The sequence below is a fragment of the Symphodus melops genome (genome assembly GCF_947650265.1).
Source record: "Symphodus melops genome assembly, chromosome: 4".
NCBI classification, from domain to species: Eukaryota; Metazoa; Chordata; class Actinopteri; order Labriformes; family Labridae; genus Symphodus; species Symphodus melops.
The window spans coordinates 26807906-26820440 of NC_136694.1; the positions used below are offsets into that span (position 1 = coordinate 26807906).

The window sequence follows — 12535 nt, forward strand, 5'->3', positions numbered from 1 at the left end:
CAGGTCTCAGGTCTTGGACTCGGTTAGCGTGATCTTGACTACAGCATTAAGTCAAAGTAGCACTTATCAGAGCACAAGACAACGTCCTCACCACACAAGAGTCTCTCATACAATAACACTAGCAAGGAGGTGGCATTGGTAGCATAACAAAATCATCAACACTGTTATACATCACCGCATTAGCTTAAGTGGTTAGCATTAACCTCGCTCATTTATTTAAATTAAGATTTGATTTCTAAAGAAACCTGTGCTCACGTGTCTGTCAGCCCTTAGATGTGTGCAGGGTAACACGCCCGACACTTCAGAGATTTTTTTTGGGGGGTGCTAATATCGACTTCCTGTCTGCTCTCCATGTAATGAAGCATGAGCTCATTAGACGGGCACGTATAAAGAGGTGACATGCTATAATTACATTTCCCTCAAAGAGCTAACTCTCCGAAAGAATTGACTCTGATGATGATGGAAGTGACGGGGTGTCTCCCATTGTAACTGAGCAGAAGTGCCAGGAAAGTGTGAAATAACAAGTTACAAATGAAGAATGCTTCATCTATTGGTCACAATTCTATAAAAACATCAACTAGCATTGAGAAAGGCCGAGCCAAATGTGCTCCTTCATTGGCTTGGACAACTGAAGAAAGAGGACATGATAGGAGGGGAAAGAGGGGGGGATCGAACGGCTGCTTCGACGGAGACAACAGCCTCCATACACAGGATGTACAAGCTAACCTTTTTACAATCTTCTTTAAGCTAACTCGTCATCTCTTTTACGGCTTCTCTCCACTTGTTATTGTTTCCACCTCTTTTAATTGCTTGCTTATCTTCTTACATCTACGCTGCTCTTGGGCTCAACCTGCGCTGCCTGAGTTATTATTTATGAGCTATTATGTTGCAGATGTTTGGTTTCTGATGATGGTCAGGTTTTGATGGTTTTGTTGTTGTTGTTGGTTGTCTGTCTCATGTGGGTTGCTCTGTTGTTGTTTACTCCTTCATGTGTCAAAGCACTATAACTCTTGTTTTTAAAGGTCCTATTATTAACCACTAGGCCATCAGGCGTCCTTGGATGTGCTTTATTTAATCATTGACTTTCATCAAAATAACACTGTACAACTTTGAATTAAAGTTTTGCTTTAGAAAGAAAACCAGTATAGACTTCTGACCAGTGCAAAAAAAATGATCATTTAACTGGATCCTACTGACCATAGATCCCTGTAGACCTTGGAGGTCACTTTCTTTGTTCATTTTTTAACAATTTTTAAAAAATGTGTCAAGGTTCAGGTGAATCGTTATCATTTCATCTTTATTTAAGCATCATGGTGACGTAGTACTGAATTAATCGCTGCAGCATTCAGAAGAAAACACACAAAAACACAGATCATCTCTGCTCCATAAACTGAAACTGACCTGTTACCAAGCAACCAAAACATATTCCCTGCATTCTTGCCACTTTATTTGTATCCATGGTTACCATCTAAAGCTTCTTTGTTTTATTTACATTTATTGGCATGTTGTTATTGTGCAGTCAGAATCAGAACATCTGGCTGAGGTGGAGTCTAAAGGCTCAGAAGTCATTGAATGCCTCTTAACCAAACAGACTACTTGGTTGGAACTACACAGTTTTATACTTCTATTCATGGATGGAAACCTTTGTGAAGTTCCTTTTTGTCCGAGGTCCGAATTTAAAATCAGGAAACTGTGTGTGACTATCACTCTTAAGGACACACAAAGATGTCTTGAAGTTATTTCTACACTTCTTGTTTTAGAAAAAAAGGTTGAGGTTTGGCTTTGGTGGTGGTTAGTACTTTATTCATGGCCAGAGTCACATGTCCTTGTGTTTTTAATATGATGCTAGAATGAGGCTTATACTGTGCATTGATCTAATCCGAGGAACTCCTGTACCTTTTGAGACTTCTGCACTGACTGGACAAAACCTTTAAACCACTGAAGCAGATAATCCATTAATTTATCTATCTCATGTACAGGGGAAGATAATGCTAGCAGAAAATCCAACACAGCACAGTTGAGTGATGGTCACAAGGTTAAAGCCAAGAGATGACGTAAAAAAAAACACCTGATGACTTAGATGTATTTTTTTCATCTCGTCAATGATTCTTTCCGACTTGTTTTCCTTAGACGACGGTGTGAATTGCATCTCGATGCTGCCATCTTGTGGTGGTTTTTAGGACTGGTTACATCAGTGAAGACTTGTTGATATTCCCTCCGCATTGTAACCGATTTCAAATGGTGCTAGACATGATGGAAACTCTGAACACCAGAAGAAAACGGTCAGCCTTGATGAGAGGGGTTTAGACGGGCACACTTATCCAGCTCTTCTTTTCTTCTAATCACCGGGACATCGGCTGCAGAGAGAACCGATTGAGAGAAGCAATCTGCATTGCCATCATCAGTGGATATCTTGTTTCTTTGTTTTATACAATCCTGGACTTCTTTATAGCTCAAGGGGTCATAAATCTGTCCTAGATCTTGAACGTAAACAGAAATCACAATCTTTATAGCAAGTTGAGGTTGTTCCTGTCGTCCTTCCTGGAGTCTGTTCCCACTCAAGAACACCGATTTCAAATGGTGCTAGATGGGATTTAATACTCTAAGACACCATCTGAAACCAGTTCCCTGGGGAGGACGCCTTTAGACAAACCCTTGGAAGCCAGGTCCTCTTCTGCAATGAGAAAGAAAAACCTCAATGTCGTCACTTTCCACAGGGGACCCTGCCTGACTCACAGTTCTAGTGATCATGAAAACAATAATTAACATGTGCTTTGACTGCATTTACATGTCACTGAAAGAGCTGGCACAATTATTGTGAAGAATATAATGAAGTCTAGTTTAGACTTTGCATTAGTCGGATGTTCTTTCCAGAGTGTTGCCAAACTGCTGCTTTGATATATTAACGATGGTCATATCTCAACAGGACACTGATCTGTCATCTCAGTGATTTCAATGGATAAAAAATAAGAGTGTTCAGTCAAAGCACGTTAAGGCTGGTTCACACGGCAGGATTTTAAAAACTTCAGAGACCACACGCGGCGATAAATAATCGGAGGTTTTACAGTTTCAGTCGTACAGTGTGTGGTGTGCGGCCACACGGCAACATCAACACACCACACACGAACCGATTTCACTCGCGAACGTCCCCCGATCAGACGGGAAATCTCGCAAAACCTCTCGAGATCAAACGTGATTCCAGAGTCAACAAACGGGCGAAGAGGATGCAATGGCGACTGTTTGTGCTGTTTTTATCTGGGAAAAAAAAATAAAAATAAAAAAATAAATAACCTTTTAAAAAGAGGCGTCGGTCACAGAGCAGAGACTACGGGAGCATGAGCTGTACTTGCTACATGATGATATGGAGGTGAGTAGATGTTTTGCTACCGGTGTTTCCTCGCCACTACGTCACCTCGCTTTCTTATTGGCTACGTGTCACAGTCAATGAGCTCATGCAGGTTTTCCCCTCCAATCCAACATGTTGAATATATATCTGATATATATATATATCTGATGATGATCGGGGCGTCCTTAAGATTATCGGAAGGGGAGAATCGGGGCCAAAATCGGCGTAATTATCCTGCCGTGTGAACCAGGCTTTAGCAGGCAAAAAGAATTCAGCGGGACAACCTGATCTACTTCTCTTTGTTGTGTCTGTATTCAAAGAGGAAAGTATGTTTCCTCTCACAGCTGTTTTAAAGTGAGGCTCGAACCTTTCTGTGCCTGATGAAACCTCAGCTGCTTCTTTGAAACTCATCTTTCACGTAAAGACGAGGTCACGAAATGGGAAAAAAAAGCAGTGAGATAAAATGAAAACTACTTTTGGTCATTTCATGAGTTAGATAGTAAGTTACTGTAGTTCTACATTTGAATGACTGAAAACTAACATGCATTACAAACAGGTATAATCAACACAATAAAATAATATCAAGTTACCATGGTTACCATATGAAAGCATATTGAGCTCACAACTTGCACTTTCAAGCGGACTGGAATGGGCTTTAAGTCTGAACAAGTACAAAGTCTTTATGTTACTTAAAGACACAAGTGTTTCCAAACTAAATCAAAGTGAGCTCAACAGTCTGTGCTGGCCCGGTTTCTTGATCGGTCTACATGAGAGCTTCTGTTGGTACTTTGAGGTACTGACATCTTAAGTATTCAGAAAAACAATGTGCTTTGATAGCATACAACTTTGATTATAGACGTTTAGTGATGTGCTGAGTATGTTGATAACGTGTAGAACATTTATTAATCTCTTCCAATTACAAATAATGTCCTAAAAGGATAACTTTGGGGGCGCAGATGGCATGGAGTCAAGTCATACCCCATTCAATCCAGAGTCATACAAAGCCAAAAAAAACAAAATAGATCTTAGAACCCCTCATATTGTCAACCTGATTCAGAAACAGGTTTTCTTTTAAATGGGTACAAAAGACTCCACGTCTTTGTATTAATCAACTTCCTTCAGCTACTGCCGGCCTCACCATGTAAACCCACAGCACCATCTAGTGGACTTTAAGAGCAGGTGTTTTTTTTTTTTTTTTGCTTTCATACCAAAAGTTTAATTTGTCATCAATATATAACCTGAATGCTTTCTAATATCTAACACCAGGTGTGGATAAAAACTACTGCCATTGCAAATATATTCCATGAATGCAAGACTTTGCTGTGTAGTTTTTATTACCACTATGACTAATAGATTGATACATTTGATTTTATTCCGACAGGCTACATCTGACCTGTTACTCCTGTCCTTTAAAACCTGGAGCTGTCGATCCATCCAAAGAGAGAGATGGACAAGAAACAAAACCAGGTAAAAAAAAAACCATGCCGACTATTTTCTGAAACTAGGCTAACAAGATCACATAATGAGTCATGGCCTGCTCTTTGTAGAATGACACAGCATGCAAAAGTGCATCGGCTGTCCGAGATCCCAGTTTAAGAAAAAACATAAAACAGACACCTGAGATGTACCCCAACAAAAAGTGTCATTTCACTGTTTCATACAGTGGAAAAATAAACCTGTGCAGCTCCCTGTGGACTTCTATGAAATGCACAATAGGATACTGTGCCTGTCCTGGATCTGCCTCAGGCCTCCCAGTCCTGCTCCTGGTCCAAGAGGCGGAACTGCAGGTTAGAAAACTAGATCCCGAAATAGGTGAAGACTCATTAGTGCGAACCCCCTGTTGTCCACTGAATGTCTTAAGAGAGCTCATTTGTAACTTTCTCTGTCACTATTCCCGCTGCTATTTAATTTTAATAAATGGCAGAAAGGCAATTAAGGTGGAAAACTCCCCTGATTCTATTTGTAGTTCTGGCAGTAAAATGCCAGCTTTATCTACCTTGTATGGCAGGAGGCTGTTGTCCTGTTGATGGGAAAAGGTGACGTGGCAACTAATCCAAAACCTTCAAGTGTCTTTCGGGGACAATTTCCTTGTGTCACTGCTTAATCCTCTCACTGCTAGTTAAGTGTCAGCGCTACCAAAACAGGAGTGGTTGTACTGGTTGGTTTCACTGTCACCACTAAAGATTGGACGTGTGCATGAATTATGGCTATATGTGCTTTAGTGAAATTAACTTTGACTTTACATCGTGCATTGGGACAAACACTCCCAGTGTTTACATTAATGCAGTGTCGAGTTTGAGAGTGCGTCTCAGGCAGACAGTGCGGTACGAAGGCTGAGTCATTGCTTTCATCCGTCGCCTCCACGTAACATCAACATTTGTGAACTCTTGCTCTCTTTGTTTTTTTATACCTGAAAGCCCTTATGGCGACTGTTTGGTGTGCTGAGACTGATTTCTGCATCAACGCTTTATCTCTGCAAGGACACCTGACCGTCTATAAACACCCATCAGCCAACATTAAAACCAAAATCATTGAACGACAAAACTAGAAATACACTAATTTAATGCTTTAAATGTATTTTCTAAAATCTGTACCAAACTGTTTGCATCAATTCGTAACTAATCCCAGTAACAGAAGTGATATCAACAAATGAAAACTTCACTGTTTCTAATTAAAGAGAGTTCTAAAAAAGAAATCATCTCTTTTGTTTACAACAACGGGATTAGCAGATCTACTTGTTTTGATTCTAAATTCACTTTATGTTATATCATTGCATCATTTCCAAAGGTGAAATTAAAGCTCTTGATTCATAAACTGATTTAGCTATTTTCCCTGCCGTGCCCACAGTGGGAGGCTCAAATGATTTTATGATGTCATAGTTTTGTCCTCCGGGGAAATCACGATACGATACGCAAAACGTGGAGATAACAGAACAGGCATTCTGCAATAGTTGATACAAAAATCATGAAATCAGATTCACTAAATATTAAATGTCCCTAAAAAGTAAAATGTGGAATTAAAGTAATTATTGATATGACATATCTCTGACACATCTCACAGTTTTTTCATTTTCTTTGTTTGTCATTCGTTTCACGTTAGCCTTTTCACCTTTTTTTAATCAAACATCGATACTCGTAAGAAGCGATAAAGTCAGGACGACGATATATTGTCGTTTTGATACCATCCATAACTTATATGAGGAACTCTGTCGAAACGTTTGAATTTCAAAGTTCATCAGCGACGAAAAACGCAACGAACAATGACAATGTGAAAGTCATTCCCACAATAGTTTAAGTTGTAAAGACAAACTTGGTAGCTCATTATCTATGATCAGATAGCAAGTGGCTGCATGCTAACACTAAGGGTTAACAATGTTCAATTGATAGAATTGGAAAGGTATCAATTAAAGCTAACAGTAATGTTTGCTACGAAGTGGCTGTATGCTAATGTGCCAGTTTAAAAATGTTACATAGCATATTACTGAAAATTCTAGGTAAAGTTAATATTAGCTAGGAGGGGGGGGGGGGGTGACATTAGCTTTTGTCTAATAGTCGCTAATGAGTTACTAACAATGTTGTTTTGGTCAAAAATGAAGTAATATGATAACAACTGTGAGAATTGATTTGTTTACAAAACTTTACAAAACTATTAATGACGTCAATCACAACAGTTAAAGTTCCTGACTGGAGTTTGACATGGGAAAACTATGTTAGCTGCGTGTACCATGCTAACAATCAAACGCCCTTTTTTTTGCCAACTGTGCTATGCAAACACACCTCGCTCACCTGTGTCCTACATAAAATCCAAATAAACGTGCCAATAAACTCCTTCTACAATCACGTTAAAGTAGGTGAGGTTAAAGAAACACTGACTGCCTGTGCGAGTATGACAGTCTGTGTGTGTGTGTGTAACAGTGGAGGGGGCGGGGTTGTGTGCATGTGTGCACGTGCAAATAGGGAAGGTGGTTAATCCTCTTACAGATTAGAGGTCCTTATTTATCAGGAGTGAGAGGGGCAAACTCATCGAGGTAATGTGTTTTTAAACCAACTCCCAACATTTGTGGAATCACAGAAAAGTGACAAAATGACTTTGCTCAAAATTCTCAGAATATTGTCAAAATTGAAATATGAATTATTTGTGGTTATTATCCCGCATGTAAAAGTAAAATATTTCGAGATCAATGTATGAGCTGCAATGACCTGCAGCACTAGTGCTGTGGAAGTTCTACAAGTGTTACCATAAATACGTGGCATGACAGAGGAATCACAGACTCGACCAATCAAAGCCAAAGGTAACACAGACTTCTCTTCCTGCTTCTTAAGGACAGCGAGTACCCAAAGTACCATTATGTTTGGATTATGTAAGAGCTTACATATCTCCTTCTACATTGCGTCATCTTTTTTCTGTGGAGCAACAAATTACGAAATGTTTGGATATTTGAGATGGTATAAACCTGATCCTTCGTGGAGAAAAACAAAAAAAAAAAGATATTGAGGCTGCAGAGAGAAGAGCAGATTAACACTTTGTCACCCTCTTCTGGTGCCTGCTCTGCCTGTCGAGGAAAATAAGATGTCTTGCTGATGATCACCGGAGTGGCTTAATGGTTTGATTATCTAAAGATTTCGAAAAGGGGGCTTGAAGTATATCTTCACAAAGTAGATATGGTTTAAAAGAAGATAGAAAATATGCCTGTTTTCTTTATTTGCAGTCACTCTTAAAGGAGCCACTTAAGCTTCTTCAAAAATGTCCCCACATTATTTTTTATCTCATGAAGGCCTATTTAAAGATATTAATTCATTAAAGTACCTTTGCACACAGAACAATTAATGATATTAATTAAGTACAGTGATGTCCCTCCTGTGTCTTAGCACAGTTGCTTCAAGGTTTTTTGTTTTTTTTTGTCTCCCTGTTTTTCAGCCCGCTCTGTGCCTGGCTGCTAACAACACCTGCGAATGAATGCTGCCTAACACTTGTCTATTAATAAATCACCATCATCATCATCAACTCGCGACGAAGCCAGCAGTGCTCCGGGTTTAATTTTAGCACTGTCATCTCTATGCTCTGTACCACCTGCTGTTCTATAATGTGCGTGTAGGATGGATCGGTTTTTTAAAAGGCAGCGGGGCGTTCACTGTCTCCTGTGAAGTCTGCTGCGTGTGGGCTACAGGTGATGCGGCCTCACCTGCTGTAAACACATCCATCAGTGGAGTCGCACTTCTTTCCCCTCAGGACTCCAGAGTCTCTCAAACGTGCTGGTTTGCTGCATTTTGGCCTCCGCAGCATCTGCTGAGTTGCATTTGCTCCAGCTGAAAAAACAAACGTATTTTTTTAGCGTTCAATAACATCCTTATTTAGCATTCTGAAAAAAAAACGCTTTTACGCATTTAGCCTTCTTGTACGAGGTCTTTTTGTTTGTTTGACTTGAGAGGCAGCGCCCCTCCCTGAAAAAACAGCAAAATAACTATTGAGGTCACGTTTCCTTGTCTCTGAAAGTGGGTCACATGTACTAGAGTTTGGCCCTCAGAAGAGTCGGTAAACATTACGACTGCACAGGACATGATACCGGCTGTAAATAAAAAAATATAGTGATGAGTTAGTTCAAAGTTTTTGTCATTTCACTAATAGGCCAAACTTGAACACGGGATGTTCTCTTTTAGGGTTTACTTTGAGTGTTAAGCTCGGGACGATTACTCTTGTGACCTTTACCTGTTTGTTTCAAAACTACCATAGTGACTTTCCCTCGGGAGTCAAGTTTCTATTCAGTACACATAATTAAAGCTCTCCTTCTCTCCCCTCCCCTTCTTCTCTCTCTCTTTCTCTCCGTCTCTCGCTCCCTCTCTTTCCGATTCCCTGCCAGTGGTTTGGCAATTTGTGAGGCCGACTGCTGATTCACCCACTGACTGAACAAATCCACTTTACAAGAATTGCATCTCATTTTCACCATTTGCTGACCCTCTAGCAGGCAAGTGGCAAGAAGCACCGTGACTTCCTTCACATAGGGTCATACACAGACAGACAGACAGACAGACAGACAGACAGATAGGTACGTTATTGACCCTGAGGGAAATTCAAGTAAGGAGAGTACTAGGAGTTATCTACCACTGTGACATCACATCAGGCGCGTCATGGTCCCTTTGTTCTCGGGCGGTGTGCATTACAAGCTCTAGTAAAGAGAAACATACATGCAGGAAGGATGTCACACAGCAACAACTGTTAAGAGTTCAAAACTATATCAATTAGTTAAACAGCTCATGGATTTGTGTGATTTACTTTCATAACAAGAAGAAAGAAAAACAGGTGACAAAAGAGCCAAGAGATGGAGAGTAAAACTGCGTTTGAGGGGGATATGACGAGTTATCAGTTTGTAAACATCTCTTCGCAGATGATAATACAGAGCAAGTATTTCCTTACTCAACAGCGCCATCTATAGTTAGGATATATGACTTGTTTTCATCATATCAAGTGCGCACTAAAAAGCCAGATTACTATTTAAGACCTCCTGGGATCTCTGTGACGCAGCAAAATGTTGTCTGACATCTTCAAAACAAAACAAGCTGCGTCACTATTGTGTTGCTCAATTTGAAGTTTTGCTGTCCTGCGAGATGACAAGCTCAAGATCATCCCGTGTGACCATGTTTGGAAAAAAGTATCTGTCTCCTACATTTACACACATAAAGAGTTTAATAGGCTATGTCTGCGAACAAGTTATAAACACGAGGTGTCTGATGATCGTGCCAGCATGAACTGCGTAATATCGTCCTCTCCCACAAACAGGATTACGCACTGACCATCTCTTGCGCAGCATCCTATTCCGAGCTCTTCCTTCACACGCCATGCCCGCCCGACTCCACGCTTTGTTTACATCCATATCTCGATATGAAATTCAGGCAAAGAGTCAAGTTTGAGATCAAGCAAAACAAACAGTGTCATGCCGTCACAGCGTGTTCCTCCACGGCAGCGGAAATTCCCACAGGACTTCATGTGGCTTGACGGTCCCTCGCGCTGACGCAGTTTTAATTTACCTGTTGTCGTGTCGGTGATGAAACACTTATGATTTACACAAAGTGTTTATTTATGTTTAATAACAAAGCCCTCAAGACGTGTTTGCCGAAAACACACCACTTTAAATTCCCTTCCTTATATAATGTTTACACTTGTTTCCGACTCTGCCGCGCTTTCTGTTCCCTTTAACTCAGCGCTTGAGTTGTTATGAATTACACAGTGGTATTCTCTACGCAACATACGCAGCATTATGCTCCTCTCGCCCTATAGAATAATATAAATCATTTACGTGTTTATCCCAAAAGCATGTGTCCCTCCCGCGCCGACACAGTTTCATCCATTTCCCAGCCGGTCCTCCAACAGTCCACCCGGCTCCCAGTCTCTGTCTCGTTGTTTGTCGTTGTTATCAATCTCAGAGCGCACATTCATCGGACTGTATCCCTGTAATGATTTTCCATAGCGCAACACGGGAACCCCGCCCCTGACACTCCCCCGGCCGCTGGTTGGCCCGGCGTCTGGAGAGTCTTTTCCTCTTCGCCAGAATCACATGTGGCTGACGCATGTTTACAAACATCGGTGAGATCACATGGTAATGAGCGCCCTTTTACCGTAAACTACTTCACTTTGACGCAGCTACCAGATGTCGTGTTTAAAGCCTGTCACTTCTATGTTTATATTTTTTCAATTATAGTTTTACGAAAATTACTTTTCAAGTATCACAGACAATGCAAATGATCGTTTGTTGGTGCCCTTTACAGCAAAAGCAGTGTTATAAGAGCTCCCTTCAGACAAGGGGGGGGGGGGGGGGGTGCAGTTGTATAGCCTACATACTTGGAACAGCAGATTTCATTGTTTTTTTTCTTGTGAATCTTACATATATTTAAACTTTCCTGAAAAAAAAATCACTTTATCTTAAAGATAAAAAAAAAAAAACTCGTTTTATTTGTAATGGGTCAAGCCAAACATGCTGGTAGCTAAGCCATTTCATTTGAATAAGTCTTTGGTTGTCGATACTCACTGACTTGAGGCTCTGGTTAAAGTAGATTTCTCCAGATGTTGTATCCATGTTCTTCTGTTGAATCAATATAATATTCATCAAGTGGCCTGTGGAGAATGTGGCATTTCGTGGTGGTGTTTTTCTATCCAGAACTCACGCAGCAATTTGTGTGGTGACAAGACAAAAAAAAAAAAAAAATTTGCAATGTTGTTTTGGCAACAGCAGATGGCAGTGTTACATTCATAAAAGGCTCAGCAGTGACTTCACGGTTTTTGAATGTTATTTGGCATCACCATTTTCCCAAATAGATTACATTTGATGCGCCAATATCGACTTCATTAATTGACCTGTAGCAGCCACATTAAGGGTTTCTGGGCTCTGTGGACCCTCAGTGTTTAATATGCAATGAATTTAAATAGTCTACTGCAAGTTTTACCAATGGCCCACATTGGATATAAACCAGGTGGCGTTTTTCTGGCACAGGAGCAGCCCTACATGATTCGACATTTTGGATATAGGCCTACTTTTCTGACTCAGCTAAACCGACTGAAAGTGCAATTTTTAGGAGGAAGAAGACAAAAGGAGCTAACAAATAGGCTATAAAATATATATTTTTAAAAACACACCGTTGTGTCAAATGTTATTTTTTCGGATATCCATCCGTTTTTACCAATGTAATGCGATATTGTCCAAGAAAACCCAACAAAGTAGTTTATAGCTTTTCTTTCTGTAAAAAGTGCCTCTTTAATGAATGTAAGTAATTTACGGTAACTGGCGTGACTCACAGCTCCACTTTACTGGCATTTACGGTATTTTCCACGTCACGTTTCGTCATCGACATTTTCGCGGGAAATCGCCGGCCCCCTGAGTCACGCCCTGAATATGAGGGAAAGACCACGCGTGACGGCACGCGCGCTCTTCTTCTTCTCCACGAACTGTCACAAAGCATTTCAGGTATAAATAAAAAAATGAGAACAGTGGTTTGGTGGGCCTAACACGTGAAGGCTAAATGATTGCCCATAGAGGAGTCAAACATAGTCTGATAAAGGTAAAGACACAGTCAGTTTAACTTTAGGGTTAAAATAGTGACATATTTTTGTGAGTATTAGTCCCTATAAGCCTTCAGTGTGTGGATCTAAAAAGCAACATCATAGCTGAAATGACAAATAACCCCCAGTAGATGGTGATAC

General features: G+C 40.4%; 1 long non-coding RNA gene across 2 annotated transcripts; it reads right to left on the reverse strand.

Moving 5' to 3' along the window:
- Positions 1 to 1781: 1781 nt before the first annotated feature.
- LOC306822832 lies at positions 1782 to 11489 on the reverse strand. Of its 2 annotated transcripts, none has more exons than XR_013778955.1 (4): positions 11367 to 11489; positions 9403 to 9509; positions 8529 to 8652; positions 1782 to 2674 (listed from the first exon to the last, which is right to left on the reverse strand). It is a non-coding gene; the product is annotated as an uncharacterized lncRNA (long non-coding RNA). The 2 variants fall into 2 exon arrangements; XR_013778956.1 differs by lacking the exon at positions 11367 to 11489 and adding an exon at positions 10638 to 10717.
- Positions 11490 to 12535: the final 1046 nt, after the last annotated feature.